A 20,609-nucleotide genomic window follows, 5' to 3' on the forward strand; every position below is an offset into this window, starting at 1 on the left:
AAATAATTAAATAGTTAAATTCAAACACTGAACAATTGTTATTCCATTCTTCAGCCTTAGTAGTTCTTTACTTGGTTCTGTTGCTTTGAAATTGTTTCATATAGGAAGGGAAAATGCCTACTATATATATATCAGCATTTGGCCTTATATTTAAAGCGTGTCCTGAGATTTATTTTACCATGTATATATAGAATGTGTTGTGTATGCTTTGCCAATATTATTTGCCTTGGTGTGTCTTATCTTGACACGATATTGCATGGTTTGTTTATTTCAGGAACACTGTAAAATATCTAGGCTGTTCTTTCTTTTAATTCTGAAATCCTTATATAACATCATTCTGATCTACCTTCTTTAACATTTGGTGTGTTGGCAGCACTTTTATTATTCTTAAGCTGTGTTAGTAAGGAACATCCTACAACAAATTTAGCATTTTTAACATCTACTAAATTCGTTCTAGTGCCAATACTGAAGCTTTTCCCCATTTGAAGGGCTATTTAAATAAAATACAAACAAAACCTTGACAGTCTTAAAAGTCATATCTGTGTTTAGAGTACTGTAGGAATATTTGCTCTCATTTGTAGTCATATATAATTTCAATCAGAGAATTGGCATAAGTTATAGTAGCAGAAGTACTTTGAACAAAAATTGCTGTGTTCATAATCAAATAGGTCATCCAAAAAAATTAGCTCAACCATATAGTTATTCCATTAAAAGCACATGAATTATTGGAGGTCAAATCTTTATAGACATAAGAAAATCTGTAGAGGCAGTTGCCAAAACTTCTTAAGCACTGGAAAGTTGTAGTGAGTTGACACCAACAGACAGCTAACGCTGCTTACCCACTGCACCACAGTAGGACTGGGCAAGAACTGGAAGGGTTAAAATGATAGCTATGGATAATATAACATGGGCTATTTTTTGTTGCTATTTGGCAGTAGGGACAGATCTTGAAGTGCAGAGTGTAAGCAAAGTTCCTTCACTGTCGATGTCTTTAAAATGGAGAATAAAGTAGTTCACAATGTAAAGAGTTTTAAATAATGATGATAGTAATTGTAAGAAGAACAACAGCAATGGGTGGTAACATGTAATATGTAGCCTAGGTGAAATCCAGGTGGATATTGAGAACAAACAAGCAAGTAATGAAAAAAGCCCTGACACCAAAACCAAGCCAAACAAAACAGCAAAGTTGATACAGCAATTTTGATTCAAAAGTAAATATCTCCATGAATAAAAATATTTTTGTGACATTTTGTGACGTTTTATGTAATATATAAGAAGAAAGCAATACATTTGTGTTTTTCTAGATATCACTAGACAATGATGACATGTTTTCATACAACCATTTTTGAAGAATAAAATAAAACATTTAAGAACAGTGCACATGAGAATACTATTAAAAAGATTGCTGCTGTAATTAAAGAAGATTCTGAGAATAAGGAAAATCAAATACCTGAAATAGAATTGCAAATATTTTAGAGTTGTAATTGATCTTGTATATCTGTAGAATCAAAATTCTTGATTAATGGCAAACTGCAAAAATGTCAGGATCATAGAAAACAATATTCTTTGCTAAGTAAGATAACAGTCCCTCTTTGTTGCCATGGCAAACACTGACACTCACCACTATACCCTTCAGTATTATCACCCTCTAACTAGAGTGCTCCTTTCAGGACCTGCATCTGAGACTTTTTTTGATGGAGTCTGCTGCCTTGTACATTGGATAGTGCCATTGCAAGAGATACAGCTGATAAAGGCTGAAACCAGAATGGAATGATTTCCTTTCCCTAGCTGAACAAGTGCTTAGCCAGGAATTGGTTTAGCTGAGAAAAAGCAAGTCAGATTTATCTGTAGTTTAGTGCTATATTAGGACAAGAGAGTCTGAGATTCTTGTCTTTGGACATGTTTTTTTGGTCTTTCATTTAGCCTCGCAGGGAAACTGCACAAAATAACATTTTATGAAGTGACCAGAACTCTGTGGCTTTTACAGGGCCAAGACAAAATGTTAACTAGTCTGATTTCAACCTGAATGTTCAAAGAATCCTTCTTACCATGTATGAAAAACAATGTAAACAAACATGTGTACCCATATGAAAAATAAATCACTGCAGTCTAGGAAAAAATTCTGCTAACATTGTTCAGTTTGTACATAAAAGACTCTAAAATATGCTATTGGAAATAGACCTTTTTTTTTTCTGATCCTACTGTGTCAACAGTGCTGCTCGGTAAACAGAAGTTTTAATTAAGAATTAAATGTAGGTTGAGCCTGAGGGAAAATATAATTTAAAAATGATTATATCTTTTCTAGATTAGTTAAAGAATAATTGGGAAATTCCTTTATGATTCTGTACTTTAGGTAATTATTTATTTCACAAAAAATCAGTGCCAACTGCTCCAGTACATGTGTTTGGTGCTATTTGGCAACCATCCATCCTGCTTTCATAGTGATAGAGTTCTGAAATTTTGATCCAGCATCACCAGTGCTTCTTGTAGATTGAAGTATAACCTAGTAAATTGAAATCTCACAGATGTGAGACTATTTTTAAGCCACTGAAAGCTGTGTTTTAACCTGTATACCTCTATCTAAACTCTAAACCCACTATAAATTTTATGTGTATAGTAATGTCTATTACATCTTTTATAAATTAAAGATTTTCAAGGTATATATTAACCAGTGATTCTTATATCCCTCTGTGCTTTCTGAAGAAATTTAATTTTTCCTCAATTAAGCTCAGGAACTTCACAGTAATATCTAATTACTCTGAATTTGTTTCTTTCTAGTATATATTTTTTTTCCTTTTTTTCCTGAATTACAAGATTAAAATGATGCATCTAGTATCTCAAAACAATTTATATTTAATTCCAGTAGTTTATATGTAAAGCACATATGATCAAGGCTCTACATTATTGCATCTTTTTTCTTCACAATTATCTTGTTTAGAAACTATGTTTGAAAAATAATTCTACATGAAACTTATGATCATGATTGATCATGAGTAAGATTCAAATTGGAAAAAAAATTAAGACAATGTTGGTAGCTTTTGTTAATGCCAACAATAATTTTTTACTCTGTACCTCACTGACAGAGGAATGGTTTAAGTGTTGAGGAGCTTGCATGATTCACATTAATTTTATTGACATACAGCACTCTGATGGGAAGATGTAGCTGGTTTATGTTATATAAGCAAGCAGGAAGATCAGCAACAGGTGAAGAATTGACTGCAGCTCCGACTCCATTTTTCCCTGTGCCATTGGGGGTAAGAAATAGACAATTGATAACAAAATTAAGCCTAAGAACAGGGACGAGGGTGTTTGCAGATTTGAGTTTATTTCATTAGCATACTCTGATTTTGTTGGCAATAAATTAAACTAATTTTCCCAAGCTGAGTCAGTTTTGCCCATTACAGTATTTAATGAGTGATCTTTTCCTGTTCTTATCTTAACCCACAAACTTTTCAGTATCTTCTCTCTTCCCTGTCCAGCTCAAAATAGAAGTGATAGGACAGTTTTGGTGGGCACCTAGCATCAAGCCAAGGTCAAACCACCAGACTTCCCAATTTGTCTTCTTGGATAGTTCCATCCTGTAGTGAAATTGTGAAGATGTAGGCTAAAATAAATTATTATATATGACAAGAATTTGTGAGGTTCCCTCCTCCTTTTTTTTCCTATTTTGGGAAAGTTACCCTTAGATTTATGGGTTCTATTGCAATAATCAATAAAATGATGCAGCAAAAGATGAAAATATCTCCTAGATGTGGCACTCCATGACCACCCATATATCCTCTTAATTTTCAACGTGATTTATAGTATGCAAAGAATTCAAGACAGTGTCAAAATGCAATTGATCAATACCACAAATAGTTACATGACCTAATTAAAGTACGTCAAAGAACACAGAAATTCGAACCAAGAGAATAATTCCTAATACTTTGTTAATCAAGTTTTTCACAAAATTTAAAGAATTTACCCTGTAGACATTTTAATCTGCAGAAACTGATCAAATTAATGGGATAGCCTGAAATTACTTCTGAACCACCAATTTATATTTAAAAATTGCAATCTGCCATATATATTAGGTAGTGCAGACTCTGTTCCTTCATTTTTTAACTCAGCTAACAAGTTGGCGACAGATGCATTGTGATCTCAAAATCCTATTCACTGGGTTTGTATGTGGTTCTACAAACTCTTCCTATCAGTCTTTATTTACCTAGCATCAACATTTTCTATTCCTTTTTGTGCTCTGTATTGTTAGTGAAGTTGCTTTGTTAAAATATTCAAAGCAAGTGAAACAAATACATTGAAAACATGGTTAGAATTAATTAATTACTTTTTACATGCACAGTTTCACTCTTTCTCATTGTACTTCTTTTTACTGAATGTATTTTATTTCATACGGTCATGTATAATAAATATGAAGGCATTCAGCTGTCTTCAGGCAACAAAATGAAATTTCTCTGAAATAAAATCTCCATCTAATTATAAATAGATATTCTCAAAAATCCTTTTGTTTTAATAGAGCCTATCAGAGATTTTCACATACCAGATATGATGCCAGATAATTTCTCTATTTTTTAATTACATCCTACATTTTGGCCTAGTGCCTAATCTGAGCTCTTTATGGTCTCTTCTCAGAATTAGCATGTGCCAAACACTGATTGCTTCATAGTCACTTGTGTGTCTTTCATTTCCTCTCAGATTTTAGAAAAGGATCCACATTTCAATATCATCTCTGAAACTAAGACACATCCATGTCATTCAGCTTACTGGGTTTGTAGCATTTCATAGTATTTCAAGATGTTTAGCATTAAAATTAAATATATATGTTCTTGGAATTGTGTATAATGTAGAAATAGTAGAATGAAGAGCCGTGTGTGAGATTGATGGAGGAAATTTTAGCCTTCACATTATTCCCTCACATTCAACTTTCCTGCTGCAGCACTGATGCTACTCATGCTCTCTGAGCAGCAGCTCAGCTGCTTACTCATGCCTTGATTTTGTGCAGTTCAATTAATTAAATATTTATTTGAAAGGCTCTGTGTTATCTGAGACAACTACATGGCACTTGCATATGCGAGATCTGCTAGACAGGAAGAACTATTCCTCAAGTGCAGATACCTTTGTAGGGCAAATGAAATACAGTTTGTGTCAAAGATGCTTCATGTGTCTGAAAGTCAGGGACAAGAAAGAAATAGAGGAAATTTGTTTCCCTATTTAAAAGCAAAAAAACACCAACGAATCATCGAAGAATCCTGGGTTGTTGTCCTCCTGTTTTTTCAAAGTTATCACAGAAAAGAGGAGGCAGACTGATGGGTGAAGTGTTATGAAGAAAAGGAGTTTCAGCTGTCCTGCCACTCCCTATTTACATCACAGACACCTTTTCCCTGACTTATAAGTTGAAGCATAAACAACCTTTTTTTAGTAATGAAATAGAGAATTAAATATATGGCTACAAACAAATTACTGTATTACTGTTCAGTTTAGTTGCACCAGCTACTGAAAATGCATGAACTTTTTTTTTTTTTTTTTTCATGATGCCATTTTGCAGTTTTGGTGGAAGTAGTCACACAAAATTAGATTTGCAATATTCAGTGGCAAGAGTATCTACCAGAGTTGAGACATTGTTCATTGATCTATAAATTATAACTTCCTTTCCACTGAAGAGTTCTGTAGTTGTGGTTTGTGGAGAGAAAATTTCCATGTAAGGTCCCTTTACAAATCCCTCATTAGTCAGACTATTGGGCTGCTCTCATGGAAGAACTCAGAGGTTCTCTCCATTATGCAAATCTCAGAGGAGTTTTACAGAAACTACTCTGCATGAAGACTTCATTTCCAAGTTGTATTTTGAACCATTTTTTTCTCAATCTCTTGGCTACTTTGCAGCTGTTCTATTAGCAGCTGCCTAACCAGAACTTACCAGAGTTTCAAATTATATTTTCTGTAGAATTCCAATAGTGCAAGTCTATAAAAAAACTTAAATAAGTCTTATATCACCACAGTACCTATAGAGATTAAAGGTAAGCATGAAGACTTGGAGCCCAAGAAAGAGAATAACAGATTATGGCATAGGGAACAAATAAATAGATCTTTCATAAGGCATCCATTTTTAAATATTTCAACTTGTTATATAATTTAAAATTAACAATATAAAACTTCTGCTCAAACAATTCCTAAAAGAAAAGTTTGAATAAAAGGACAATAAGAAAATTTTAGTGCAAATCCTGGAATAATATCACATATTACAAATCAGGCTATAGATATTCATTTTGATACATACTGTTATTACAATTTTGTGATGTGGTGAGTTTGCAAACATAATTCATGATTGTAAATATAATTTCATAATTAATTTAGTATAAGGTAAATATAATTTACTAATTTAGATATATACCATAATTTATCCAGCATTAAATGTGCAATGATACTGGATTATAACGACAGAAATGAAAAGAAACAAGGAAAAAAGGACCTGTTGTTGATTAATGGATCCCAGATCCATTAATCAGGTACCATTGGTGAAGAAGCAGAGACTGGGAAACAGCACATCCGTTTGATCCCTTGGATCTTCAGAAATTGATAAGAAATAATAATAAGAAAAAGAGAGAGAAAAGGTGTTTGAATACAACTATTTATGAATTTTATTAATTTGTAATTGTATTTAAAATGCTTCTCTCATGCTTTTCTTGTTGATTTGTTATGATGTAATCTAGATCCACAGAATATATCCAGCCATATTAAAATTTAGCAGAGTTATAAGAAAACAATAGATTTTAAATTAATTGGTGTTCTGAGCAATAAAATCAAACAAATAAACAAGGAATAACCATGATTTTAGAAAGAGCAAAGATCTAAAGTTTGGAAGGGATTCATGTTTCCTCAAAGGGATATTATGCCCTATCAGTCTTCTGTTCAGAAAGATTAATTCAATTATATTACCCTATGCCAGGGACAGGGTAAATAAAATTTCATAAAAATATTATTCTTCCTTCCTTTCACCTACTGCACTTAACAAAGGCAATAATATCTAATTTAAAAAGTTCAGTCAAACTCACCTTTGCTATTGGATGGTATTTATTGTGTCTCTCCATGGCTCCTGTGCCTGTACAAATGTCACTGACTCCCTAGGGTTGTGGAGTGGTTCAGATCATGTACCACATTTTATTGAAATCCTTGCTGGGTAGGAAACAACTGCTTGAATTCACAATCTCATTTTAATAGCAGCTAAACATTCAGTAATGTTAGCTTATGGTGGGATTGCCTTGAAAGAGAAGTAACTTAAAAATTGAGTCATGGAAGTTCCATGAGCCTAAGCTGACATAACTCAGCTTTGCACCTGCACTACTCACTGTAAGCCCTGTCAATCTATTGATTATTTTCATAAGAGATTTATAATATCTAAAGAGTACATTCACCAGTTAGGCAGCTATACTTTTCTAACTTGAAGTCATCATAAATTGAAATTTCTAATGTTGAATAATTTTAAAAAATCGTACACATACCTTTTGACATAATTTGTTTGCAAAAAGTCACTTTGAATGGACTAAGCTGTGAACCAGCTCTTTAGATGAAACTATATGTCCTATTCTTTGTTAATGTCACTGAGAGATTGGATCTGCCTATTTAAATATCTCATCTCTTCTGTGCATTTATCGATAATAGAGTGCATAAAATACAATTATATTGGAATGTTACCTGTTAAAACGAGAGCAGGTTTGAACTTCAATAAGATATTTAATTCTTAGAATTACTGGGCTCTGTCTTATCAAATTAGCTATCTCCTTTCTTTCATACATCCTAAACCACACCCCCTCAAAAAATGAGAAAGCCCAGATAACCTAAAAAATATTTAATAAAAAACAACTGTATTTTGCAGTAATTTCATCACAGAATTGTTAAGATTTTTTTAAATTTTCCAAATACAACATTTAAAGATACCATATTCAAATGTTTAAGTGCTAAAGCTGTGCAAGATATGGCAAAGATAACAAGATGTTTCAAGTACACTAGACAGCAATATAAGCAATTGCTATAATATAGCTCTGTAGCCAAAGATAGCCTCTCTGTGTATCTAATGAGACTTTAATTAGCTTCATAATCAAGCCTTGTTTTTGATGAAGCTTGTAATATGAATTGAACAGCATGATATTTTTGAAAGAATATGCATAATTTAATTTAATAATATTCTTTATTAGAGGAATAGTAGCCAAAAGTGCATCAGTAACTGGAAAATTCTGTTCTGTGATATTTGAATTTCTTTAATTCAATTGGCATAAATTAATACATGCCATGTTACTAGCAGCTTTAAATAAAGGATCTGGCTGTTACAGCTGTCACCTAACTGCACAGACCACTTTATGAGACAGAAGGTAGCCTTGCCTTTACTAATCTACAGGTACTAAGCTATTCTACATTTTTGATCAGTCCTACTATCCTATCACCTAAGGATGAAGTTGCTTATATCTTAACTTGGCTTTTAAAAGGAACTCAAAAGTTCATGCTGCATTTTCACTCTGTAGGATAAAAAAGCTTTTCCATTGAGAAGTTTCTAAGATTGCTCAGGAAGTGAAATGACAGGAATTTTCCTTTCCATTGATTATAAAGGAAAGACATATGTGATATTGCTGTATTTTCAGAAGGTAGAAGAATTAAAGTAATGCACCATCTGTGGTTAATTCTATTTAGAATAACATTTTAGTTTCAAGGGAAAAAATCATAGCTTCTAATTCAAAACATTATAAGCATTCTTGGTAACCCAAAATGACTGTGGGGCTGAGTAGTACAAATGTTTTTTAAGGCTGGAACACTCAAGACAGAGTCTCTGTTTCCTCTTGGCTCTTGCCATTTCCCCATTTCCCTTGCATTCTGCAGGGAGAGAATGCTGTACCAGTGTTGATAAGAAGCTCCCTTTTGTCTTTGGTTTTTTGGTTGGGCTTTTTTTTTTTTTTCTTTTTTTTTTTTCTTTTTTAGTTGTTTACCTTGGGCAGGTTTTTCCTAGAGGTTGCTTTTTGCAGTCCTGGACTGCTACACAGCAAATTCCGTGAGGCCATGTTTACAGCCGCTCCATAATGTATTCCCATCCATACTCCATATGTTATTCCCATCCATACTCCATATGGTATTCCCATCCTGCCAGCAGCACCCAGTGGCACAGGAAAGTCCAAATCATCCCAGCTGGCTGCCTGCTGCTTCTGCTAGCAGCAAGATGAAGTCCCCCCATGCATTTCAGCTGTTTAGTGAATTTCAGCCACTGGAATGTGCCAGTTGCCTTCACCATCCGAGCTACTGCTGCTGGAGGGGTCAGAGGGAGGAAGGCTTCCACCATCTTTATCCCCCCACACACAGCTGTCTCAGCAGGTGCCATCTTGGGTGAGGAGTTTCTCCGCCATTTTGAGTTTCCCTTTGTTCTTTTTAGCTTGTGATTAGTACTGTTACTTTCCTTTCCTGTTGTTATTGCAGAGATTTTTAGTAAACTGTTAATCTTTTCACTTATATCTACTCGTATTTTTTTCTTATATTTGGTGGAAAGGGATTGATTAAAACTAAAGGGGAAGTAACTCATTTTGAAGTGTCCACCTCTTAACTTGTCTTAAACCAAGAAAATAAAGATAAGATTTTGTGACATTTTTACCCTACTATCTTTTAGAAAATCAACAAAACATTTAATTCTAGGCTTCTAGTCATCTGTAGTGGTTCTTCTTGCTCTCCTTGCTTCTGTTTGAGACTTTGAAAGTACAAGTTTGTTTTACTATGGTTACAAGAATAGTTTGGTTCAACTGTTCTTTGCTGCAGCAAAAGGGTAGTTATTAATGTGACTGCACCCACTTTAGTTTCCTGTACCTTCTGCAGTCCCCTCCACTCCTCTGGCAGACTTTGCACCCTTAAACATTCCTACATACTTTCATGCTTTGTTCCACAATATGCAATGTGGATACTCCTTGTCCTCTAAGAATAATTCCTCTGAGCTGTTATACCACTGTGGGTTATTCCAGGCACAGAACTACAGAAAAAGATAAGGAAAGAAAGGAAGAAAGTAGAAAAAAAGGAAGAAAGGAAGAGTATTAAAATTGAGATCTCAGAGTAACCAGAAGGTCCCCAGAGGAGATTAGGAAATTTCCTTGTCTACTATTCAAAAGAAAATTCAAATAATTGTTTTCATATATTTTTTCTCTATCAAATGACAGAACTTGTAAACAACTCACTGTTTTCTGTTACATCTCAGAAAAATTAATTCTTTTGATAATAGAAAGGGGATCAGAATATATAGTTTAAAACTCTTCAGCAGATAATGAAATAATAACAGCAAGTAATAGTGGATTCCAAAATATTAGAGATAGAGGGACCTTCCCCTTTAAACCTTCAGGCCATTTAAACCTATTTTATTCTTAAACAGCGAGCCATAGCTTTTATGTTTTGTCTCCTGTGTTTATAAAATACAAAAATATGTTACATATTTATATAATATTGTATGTGTGTGAACACTATATGTAACTCTCTATGTAGAATATAACTGGCAATGATAACATAGTAACCTTAACATATTTGACAGCGCTTCTTTCCTATATATTCACATTCACACTTAAAAACAGTGCTGGGAAAAACTGACAGTACATTGTAAATACCTTAACCTGCAATTTTAACACAGAGCTGGCTGCTAATAGCTAGAGTTCTGTCTCCATCCATGTTCTTCTTGACCTCATGCTCATTCCTTCTGTGAAGCAGGAAATGAGAAAAAAAAGGGGATGCAGTCTGTGCTCAAAGTCTATGGCAATCCATGACAGCTCCAGCAACAATTGTTACTGTGCAGAAGATTTGTTAAAAACTTTTTGGAACAGAGTATGTACATATGGCTGCCTTAGAGAGAATTTATGAGACAGTCATTTGTCAATTTCTGTAGAATCTTCCTGAGTACCTGATCATCTATGGAACAGAAAGGAGGAAGGTTATTGAGGTAATAGATATACAAGGACCTTATTTAAATTCTTCTCTGTTGTCAGACTTCCAATATAAAGTTTTATGGTCCAGCTGTCATACAAAAGCACCTCTCCAGACCATTATTCCAAATACAAATCATCCTACATAACTGTTTCTGTGAAAACTTCCACTTACAGTGCAGGCCTACTGGTTCAGTGGGACCGTGACTAAACTTGAGAAGTCTTCTTGTACAGGCAACATAAGGTCTGCATGGGGATGATGCCTGAAGACAAGTAGCCTTTAGGAGAATTCCAGAAGCAGTATTGAGAAAGACAATACTGCTCTTTTCCTTGTTGAAAGAGCAGGGAATGAAGGTGCAGAAGCAGTACTATCCTCAAAATGGATTGAATAAAGCACTGAGCACCATTGAAAGGCAAAATTTGTGCTCTGAAAATTTAAGGACAGCTATAGCTTTGACCAATAATAATTATGTTGGAAGAATGAGTTTCTGCCAGGTCTGGTCTGAAAATGAATGGAAGAGTTTTCAAAAGGACCCAAGGCCAATAGGAATGTTACGCATGAACATTAATAATTAACATCATTTCAGAGGGAAGAATGGAATATCATGAGTTCTAGAATCACAGAATCATAAAGTGGTTGATGTTGGAAAGGACCTCTGGAGATAATAATTTCCAACTCCTTGAAGCAGAGCCACTTACAACCAGTTGCCCAGGACCATGTCTATAATGCTTTTGGATATCTCCAAGAATGGAGACTCCGCAATCTCTCTGACAACCTGCACTAGTTAGTGTTCAGTTACCCTCAAAGTGAAAAAGTGTTTCCTGATGTTCAGAGGGATGGATCCTCTTCCATTTCAGTTTATTCCCATTACCAGTGATCCTGTTATTACCCATCAGACACTGGCTCCATCTTTGGGATCAGTACAGTTTAATACCTTTATCAACAGTATGGATGGGATAGACACTGGGATCTATGCATCCTCAGCAAGTTTGCAGATGACATCAAGTTGATTTGTGTCATTGACACAGCTGAGGGAAGGAATGCCATCCAGGGGGATCTGGATAAGCCTGTGAAGTTGGCTTATGTGAACCTCATAAGGCCCAACAACACCAAGTGCAAGGTCCTGCACCTGGGTCTGGGCAATCCCTGATACCAATAGAGTGCAGGGGAGGAAGGGATTCAGAGCAGTCCTGTGGAGAAAGACTTGAGCCTACCTGTGGGTGAAAAGCTGGACATGAGCCAGTAATGTGTGCTTTCGTCTCAAAAAGCGAACTATATTGTGGACTGCAGCAAAGGAAGCCTGGCCAAGATGTCAGGGGAGGTGATTCTGCCCCTCTATGTCTCTCCCTGAGACCTCACCTGGAGTACTGCATCCAGCTCTGGAGCCCTCAGTACAAGCAAGACATGAACCCATTGGAGCAGGGCCAGGGGAGAGACACAAAAATTATCAGAGAGATGAAAAATGTCTCCCATGAAGAAAGACTGAGTTGGGGTTGTTCTTAACTGGATCCCGGATCCAGAAGAGAAGGCTCTGCGATGGCCTTGCTGTGGCCTTTCAATGCTTGAAAGGGGCTTCTAGTGGAAAGAGTGGGACAGATTTTTAATGGCACCTGTAGCAGTAAGACAAAGGATAATGGTTTTAAGCAAAATAGGAATAGACATGGGGATGAATGTCTACAATGAGCGTGGTGAGTCGCTGAAGCAGGCTGACAAGAGAGACAGTCGATGTCCTGGCACTGGAAGCATTAAACCTCAGGTTGGGTGCAGCTCTGAGCTACCTGATCTGGTTGAAGATGTCCCTGCTCCTTGCAGTGTATTTAAACTAGATGACCTTCAAAATTCCTTCCAACCAAAACCAATCTATGATTCCCTGATCTTCTTTGCAACCTCCCTTTAGGTATTTATATACATTCATTGATAAAATCTCCCTGAAGCTTTCCTTTTCTAGGCTGAAGAGTCTCAGCTCTTTCAGCCTTTCTTCCCTTTCTTCACAATCTGTGTGGCCTTTTGTCGGACTCTTTTGGGTATGTCCATGTCTGCCTTGATCTGAGGAGCTCAGACTTGGAGACAGTACTCTAGGCACGGTCTCAGCTATCTGCTTCATAAATATAAGATATTTAAGGAAAATGTTTTGTGTTTATAACAGAATTTTAGGTCTAGATAAGAATAAAAAATAAAATAAAAGGTAAAATGAAAAGAAGACTTGGGTTGTTGCAACTCTCTTAGGGATACATAAGATCTCTAGAAAAATCATTTGTAGCCCATGCAGTACCTCTGGTGTTAAACATCAGAAAGTCGTATCTGCTGAGAAAAATGTTATCACTTAATGGGTGAAGAGGAAACAAAAAGCCCCAGGAATTAATTTGGCATAGGAAATTAAAAGTGTGAAAAATCACAGAGAAACCTTCCTAAGCAGCTGCATGCTCCTCAGCTGTTAAAAGTTGAGTACCACTTCCCTAAATGAAACTCAAGAATGATCTCCTTTGAATGGCTTCACTTATCAATTTCAGTCAGTACAAAAAGTCTGTAACCTCATCAAAATGTGATACACTTATTAATGGACAAATACAGTACTCCAGATGATTGATTTTTCAAATATCCTCTACTCTTCTCAAAGGCAAACCAGCACTATGATATTCACAGATGCAGACCAGCTGATTAGTTTATGGGCTTATTAGTTAGAAGTGAGATTAAATTATTATTTTCAAAGAATTGCTCTTGCTACTGAGTGGTATGTCTAGTAAAATACCTTAAGTTCTTGAATACTGCACTGATTTGTGGATTCTACCGGAAAAGCTAAGAGGAATGCTCTGCATTTAAGTCATTTTGCAAAGAACTGTAATGGGGAAACAAGAAAATTATTAATGCTAAATTCAGAGTTTCTCACTTAGGCAAACTTGCATTACAACAATCAGGAGTTTTGCCTACCCCCACCCCAAAGTAGTGGGGCATGTGACCTTTTTCATCTTTTCTTTCCACACAGTACCTGTGTAAGAATATTCCCACTAGATTCAGAAAACTTTTTATTTCTACTTAAAAAATTAAAAATCTGAACAAAAAAATCAGGATGTGCTTGAAGTCTGGAACAGCTGAGCTACATGGTGCAAAGCTGTCATTTCCTACACTTCTACCATTCACATTTCAAGTGATCTGTATGCTGAGGCAACTGTTCTAAGCAAATGATATTGATTCAGCTGCAAGGATGACATGAAAACATCCAGATGGCATGCATGCTTTACATTATAAACATTGGATAAATCATAACTTAAATATTCAGAAAGGTGGTCACAGTATCTTCTATGTCAGTAAATAGGAAAAAATAGATTGGCAATGAGTTTTCAAAATAGTCATATTCCTTCCTTGTTTGAGAGACATGGGTGTGCATGGTCTATAATTAAGATTTGAAATCTGTTCAGGTTCAGCTGAACTAATTATTGCCCCTTTCTGAATCTAATGTTATTGAAATTAAATAAGAAGGAATTGGGAGGGGATTTTTTAATCAGCTGTCATACACATCTCCTGAACAAAGATCCTATGTAATGAATGAACTGAAAGTAATTTAGAAAGAAATTCTCTGAGGAGGAATTCTTTTATCATCTACAATTCATGGTAGTAAAAGGGATGTATTATCTTATGCTACCTACCCATCCAGTAATTACATTCAGAGGACACTGAAGTCTTGTCGTTCTGTGCAAAAGTCAAAACTTTTAAGTTCATTCAATTGCAAAACCTGACATTTTGGAGAAGGCAGGGAAAACAGCCTGAAAATAAGTAGTTTGTAAAGAAACTGATGCTTAAGAATAAACTCCTATAGCAGGAAAACAACACTGGATACTAGCAACTAAGGAAAAATAAGTAATCCACCACAATTCTTGAGGTGTGAGAACTGCAAAGAAATAAAAAAAAAGCTAAATGTGTCTCAACGAACATTTAATGTCTATTGAATAGTGATAGTGATATTTTAATGACAAAATTTGGTTATTGGATACTCCAGTTAGTGACAGTACAACCCATGCCTTTTTGTAAGCTAAATATCTTCTTAAGGCAAGATTATTTAGACTTGAATGGAACACTTAAAAATATTCTTCTGCAAACACTATTTTATTAATTGTCATTAAAATGATTAATAGTCTTTTGTTTCCAGAGATTATTCAGTAATTTAAGATTAGTTTCAATACAAAAATAATATATTGCAGTAGACAGACTTTTATAGTTCAATTTTCCATCAATCTTGTGGAATGGAACAATTTCTTATTTTTGACAACCATTTGACTAAGGAGATTACTGTAACTACTTTTAAGTGCATAGCTGATGTTCAAATAAATTATTTATTTCCTCAAACACTCAATGCATTTTGAAGCAATATTTATTATGCACAGTATTAGGACGACAGTTTAAGAAGTTTTACTCATTTTGGATAAGCAGATTATTAGAATAAAATTTGATGGGATCTTTTGTGTCTACATGGAGCATAATCCAAAAGGATGTTCTGTCATAAGAGTTCTTACCCTTCCTGGTTTAATGTTTGAAAAATGCTATTATAACAAACACTTGAGAACAGAAAGATAAAATCATAGAATGGTTAAAGTTGGGGAAAAAACCTTACTCAGTACACAAAGATCATGGAGTCCAGCCTTTAGCATCCCACTGCCATGTTTGCCACTAAACCATGCACCCAGGTGACAGCAGAACTCAACAGCAGCATTCAAAATTTGAAACGCACCCTCCTCTCTTCCCAAGCCCCCCAAAATATACATTTATGCTAAATCTGGATAACAAACTTTGGAGCTAAGTGTTCATTAATGAGTCACTGATAGGTGAAAAAACCTGAATGCTCAAACAAGACATGGGAAGATGTTGCAGTGGTGATCTTGTTTCCCTCTTCAACAGAGAGAGAATCCTTCACTGATAGTGTGGGTAGCAGTACAAATCTACCTTCTCCTTGGCTGCTGTCTAATTTTATGCACCTAAACTAGATATTGAATAACAGGTCTTTGAATTTTGTCCTCTTCTTCTCAGTGTCCCTCACAATATTTTGTTATATCTGGCCAAAGAATAAAGATTACAAGAGTGTTTATAGAATCAAGGACAGGGCATTTCTTGGTTTACCTTCTCCTTGGAGTAACATCAGCTGATAAAAATGAATTGTAAAAAATTCATAATTTTTGCATTTTCTTAGTAACATCACTGGAATTTTCCTGCTCTGGGGATTGAAAGCTGCATTACATTAAGTGTTCAGATCAAATTATTTTACCAGGAGAAAGTTTTTCTTACCTGTGGCTATAATCCATGGATTTACCTATTATAAAAGTACAATTAAGGATTATAAATGCATCAGCATTCTTTAGCTGAAGAGTGAAGGAATCTCGTGGGTGGAAGGAAGCTTACTTTTTTTAACTTAGGAGAAGTAAATAATGGTACTATTCCATAAAAACAGTATCTCCTATTTGGAAGAAATAATGAATACTGTTTTTACTGTAGTAGAAAAAAATGGTATATCATAGTAGAAAAATAAGACGAAAATAAATCCAAGTGAAATAAATATTTGGAAACATTGAGTAGTAATAATTTATTCACTGTAAAGATAACATTAATGAACGTTACTGGATACTTTTATATTGCAATATTTCCATGTATTTTCTGTAGTGGAATTATATGCCATTCATATTTTAGATAAATCTTGATAAACTGACAATAAAAAGAAAAATAATGATGCTAGCTGCAATATCTCATTTTCAGATTAATTATGCAGTAACTACTCTCAGTAGTAATTCTGGAGTTCCAAAGTCTTTCAGTGTTTCAATATTTTGTCCTTTTTTTGTGATTTAATGCCTCAGTCATCCCATGTGATAGGAAAATCTTATTTTAAAAAAGATGCAAAAAACAACTTTCTGTATCAAAATGACAGAATAAATGCTATTTCTAAGAAAGATTTTTTCATTATCATGATGACTTACATAGATTGTCCCTGCCCTTTACTCTCAAGACAGTTTTGATGGAAAACTTGCAACTGCCCCAGGTTTTGTCTTTCCACCCATCAAGACTCATTTCCTTACTCCTACAATGAGTAGGAATTTCTCATTAGATTAACAAGTTTCTCAACCTAATTATAAAAAAGTTCAGCTGAAGCTCCCAAATCTGCTAATTTCAGATTGAATTGATTTTTATTATATTTTAAAATTATATTTTGATAGTTCTTTTTGAAAGTCATAAATCAACGTTACCTCAACAGCTCATCCTATGGTATGAAGCTAAGATTCATATTTGAAATTCAGTATTAGACTACAGAGAACAGGCAACAGTTCTAATTATGTTATAATTATATGGCATATAAATGTTAATATATATGTATATATTAATACTTTCTAATTGGATTACAAGATCTGAATTATTTATTGACTATACCAAAAGAGCCTATTCCAAAGTACATTAGCACCCAAAGCAACCTCAGCATGACAGTCTCTACTGGAGTAAGGAGAAGATGGGCAAATGAAAAAAAAAATTACTTTTGAAAAGAAACACGGTGGGAATTCTGGAGCTTTTTCTTTGTCTTTCCTTGTCCTTATTTCTGCAAAGAGGACCAAATCTTTCATTTATTTAAAAAAAAATCCCTTTATTACCGTATTTGTGGTAATTATACAGATTTTATTTAGACCAATTTTAACTTGCATGACTCAGAATTAAGGAAAGATTCTATACTTATGAAGCTTGACCATCATTTGACCATGACAATAACATAGATTTAAATAGCCATGTTTTCTTTATTTCTGTCAGAATCACAGAAGGAGAATAATGATAACTTTCCTACTTGTATTACAGAAATGTTGACTGTGTTCAGCAAGTTCTTTTTACAGCATCTTTAAATATAGGGCTTTGATACAAGGCAGGAAGAGATTCTGTGCAATTCAATCGGGTTATGTGAAACACACTGCATTTTACAGAAGCAGTTCCAGATCACGTATTAAATAAAACATAGAGTAAATTCCTTACATAACTATTATTTTTTCTTGAGAGAAGGAGATATTTATTTAATGCTCTTACTGTTCATACCTCAAAAATCTGACTTCAGAGGAAAGAAAGCTAAACATAGTGTTTTGATGATATCTTTGAAAACAAAATTTTCGGGGGTCAGATCTACTATGAGCTTTTTAATTTTCCCCAACACAAAACCTATATATGGATGGAAATAACAGCATTGCATTCCACTTCAGTCAGCAGTATAAACAGCAGGATTTGCACTTTTATGCCAGCAGTGGATGCCTTTGAGTTTCATTAACTTCCCATGAGCTTCTGTGCAGAATTAATGGATTAGGAATTCATCTTCAAAAGCCTAAACTGTTCTGTCTAGGCTGTTTTCTTTCCTTGTACCATATTGCCTGAGTTATGATAACCAGAAATCCCTGATCCACAGTAATCAGCTGTCAGGCTACTTGATTTAGAAATACTGGACTCAGGATTTCTTTTCTACTGTTGTTTTTACCACCTCCTTGGCCTGCTATAGCTCATATCTGTAAATCTCATGGTCTCATTATAAGCCCCATCTTTTCCTGTGCATCTTTAGAGAGGCTGGATGAAATGCATTAATGTGATTGCTCTGTTCTGGTGGGCACACATTTAGAGAGGCAGGTTAATCCAGTATGTGGCAAAGGTATGGATAATCTCATTTATGTCAGGGGTGTGAGGGATTAGAATCCTTTGGATTGTATTATTTTAATTAAAAAGAAATAATCAGCCACACATCATGTTAGATGAAGCCTAAAAATTCTGTTAGCAAGTGCCAACCAGCCAAGTCATTGTTATGCAAAGGATAAAATGTAGTGGCTTCAATAGTGTTTTCTACATGCATAGTGGGATAATCTAAATAATGGCTAATTTTTTAGGCGTATTCATTTCTCAAATAATAATAATAATAATCATTAAAAATTCAAATAAATAACTTTTTTATTATAATTAGATTTACCATAAAAAGTTTTAAAGTTCACAGTTTTCATTCTTCAAAAGCAATGTGTAATGAAAGATATGCCTTTGTATTATTTGAATATTGAAAGCCAAAATATGAACTTCATTAAAATTACAGTTTCCCATTGCAGCTCTAATGGGCTGCTAACAGTTTTCATTGCATTTATTTGAATTAAAATAGTTTTAAACAATAATAAACTTTATGACGAATCGAATCTATTATCAGAAATATGGAGTAGGTGATTCTACACTTACCTGAAAAAATATTAAAATTGAATGGATTTCAATAGAATAGAATAGAATAGAATAGAATAGAATAGAATGGAATGGAATAGAATAGAAGTATTTCAGTTGAAAGGAACCTACAATAGTCATCTTGTCCAGCTACTGAACACTTCAGAGGTAACCAGAATTTAGAGCATATTATTAAGGGCATTGTCCAAATACCTCTCAAACAATGACAGATTTGGGACATCTACCACCCCTTTAGGCAGCCTGTTGCAGAGTTTGACCATCCTCTTGGTAAAGGAATGCTTTTAATATTCAGTCTGAACCTCCCCTGGTGCAGCTTTGAGCCATTCCTAGATTTCTTATCACTGGATTCCATGGAGAAGAGATTAACACCTGCAATTCCACTTCCTCCACTCAGTGTCCTTTTCTCCAAGCTAGACAAAGCCAGAGTTCACAGGTGCTCCGCCCTGGACCTGTCTTCCTGCCCTTTCACCAGCTTTCTTGTCCTGCTCTGGACATATTCAAGTACATTAAATGCATCCAGAGGAGTGCTATTTGTGTGGTATACTGTTTAAGTTATAGTTTAAGTGGTTTCATGGATATCTTTAAAATCACTGCAAAAATAATTTTCTTGCCATTTGTGCCAAAGCATATTTAGCAGATCAGATAAACCAGCAAAAAAGAAAAAAAAAGTATATGGCATGCTGCTTCATTTTTGGAACAAAAACCTTGTTCCAAACTACATTGTTGTTGGTCCTTAGCTGAAAAAAGTCTATCAGAGCAGGATATTATCTATATGATTCCTAAAACAGGATTTAGTGCAACACTTTCTTCCTCATTTATTAAAGAAGCTAAAATATTTTTTCTCCCTAAATTCAATTCTAATGCAAAGTAGCATGAAAGCTTTTAACTTGTAAAATCCATGTACATTGCTTTTCATGAAGCTTGCTTTCCTCTGTATAGACAATATAATTTCAAAAAACTGAGATGACAAAGCTATGGATTTCTCTCGGCCTTTCATTTCCTATTTGAATTTTCTATTGTATGTTAGCTTTTTAAAAAAATGAACAAGATCTAGCCATTGATCTATTCTTTTGAAAATAAGGCTATTAATTTACGTACTTGAATTGGAGCAAAAAATTATCATTCTACCTCTTTACTCAGACATTGAGATAAGAATGGAAATAACTGTAGAACTTTTAAGAAAGCCTGAGAGTTGTCATTCAATTCCTCTGTTCTTGTGAGATTTTTTATTTAAAAGTCCCATTTTTTTGGGACCCTTTATTTTGAGCTCCATAAGAGGAACATTATATACTCCCTCATCTAGCTCAAATGCTGCAATTAGCATTATAAATGGTTTCCTAAACTCTGTTGATGTCACTGCTGTGCTTGTCCTCATTTATAATTGGTTTCATGGTTCAGATTGGAAATACTTTTCTTTGATGTTTTCACAAGTGGGAAGAATTATGTACCTTTTTTGTGCTTATCTCAAC

Source organism: Zonotrichia leucophrys, chromosome 1 (assembly GCF_028769735.1).
Source record: "Zonotrichia leucophrys gambelii isolate GWCS_2022_RI chromosome 1, RI_Zleu_2.0, whole genome shotgun sequence".
Classification (NCBI taxonomy): domain Eukaryota; kingdom Metazoa; phylum Chordata; class Aves; order Passeriformes; family Passerellidae; genus Zonotrichia; species Zonotrichia leucophrys.